The following is a 978-nucleotide window of genomic DNA, read 5'->3' as shown; positions in this document are numbered from 1 at the left end:
AATCTATAGAAAATCAATTGAAATTAGATTAAGAAGGTAGCATCTTAACAGTTGAAAAAACTCTCTGCCTCCGAGACCTGGGTTCAAGCCCCTAGTTCTCATCAGCAGGGGGAAAGCTTCACCAGTGATGAGGTAGTACTGCAGGTGTCTCTCTATTACCCCACCTCTCCATCTCCCACTCAACTCTCAATTCTTTTTTTTTTTTGGTCGTTAAATTAAAATTAAATTAAATTAAATTATTTTTACAAATCTATAATTTTATTTATTTTTCAGTAAATCTAAATCCTTGATGGGTACAGCGTCACCCGGATCCTGTGCCCGATGGCCTTGGCAGGAAGGTTGCTGGGGAACTTGGCGCAAACCATGCCGCTGTTGCCATGAGCCCGCGTCACCTTTCCCCAGATCACTCTGTTCTTGTTAGGCTTCCCACCCGGTGTCACCGTGTTGTTCTTGGCCTTGTAGACGGAGGCGCATCTCTTGCCCAGGCAGAAGTCCGTGTGTGTTTGCGCGTGCACACGCCCTCGATCTTTAGCAGAGCCGTGTGCTCCCTCTGGTTGCGCAGGCTGCGCTTGTAGCCCGCAAAGGTGGCCTTGTACCACAGCCTGCCGGCCATCGCTGCAGCTCCGAGTCCCGCGACCCTTATTATTATTTTTTTTAATTTATTTTGTTCATTTTATCTGAGATAGTTTTATGAAAGGGAGGGGGGGGAGGGAGGGAGAGAGAGAGAGAGAGAGAATGTGAGTAAAGTTAGAGCAAGATAATGGGGGTTGAACTAAGAGCCTCAGGCATGCAAGTCCTGTGCTTCACAAGCTGAGCACTAACTCAACCATAATTGCCTCTGTGTGTGTCTTTTAATAGAATGTTAAATGTCAGTCAAGATAAATACCAAATTTGTGGAAGCACCCCAAAGGGGCTGCCTCTGGGCTTTGGGGGGATAAGGAAAAATAAAGGGATTATGGAAGATTATGATGTGAAGTT

At 45.8% G+C, this 978-nt stretch overlaps 1 pseudogene; it reads right to left on the bottom strand.

Annotated features, from left to right (window-relative positions):
• Positions 1-208: 208 nt before the first annotated feature.
• On the bottom strand, positions 209-632 carry LOC103120914 (large ribosomal subunit protein eL33-like; annotated as a pseudogene).
• Between the last annotated feature and the right edge of the window lie 346 nt (positions 633-978).

Source organism: Erinaceus europaeus, chromosome 12 (genome assembly GCF_950295315.1).
Source record: "Erinaceus europaeus chromosome 12, mEriEur2.1, whole genome shotgun sequence".
NCBI classification, from domain to species: Eukaryota; Metazoa; Chordata; class Mammalia; order Eulipotyphla; family Erinaceidae; genus Erinaceus; species Erinaceus europaeus.
Note: the sequence above shows the minus strand (reverse complement) of the source record. Positions and strands in the feature narration are given on the sequence as shown.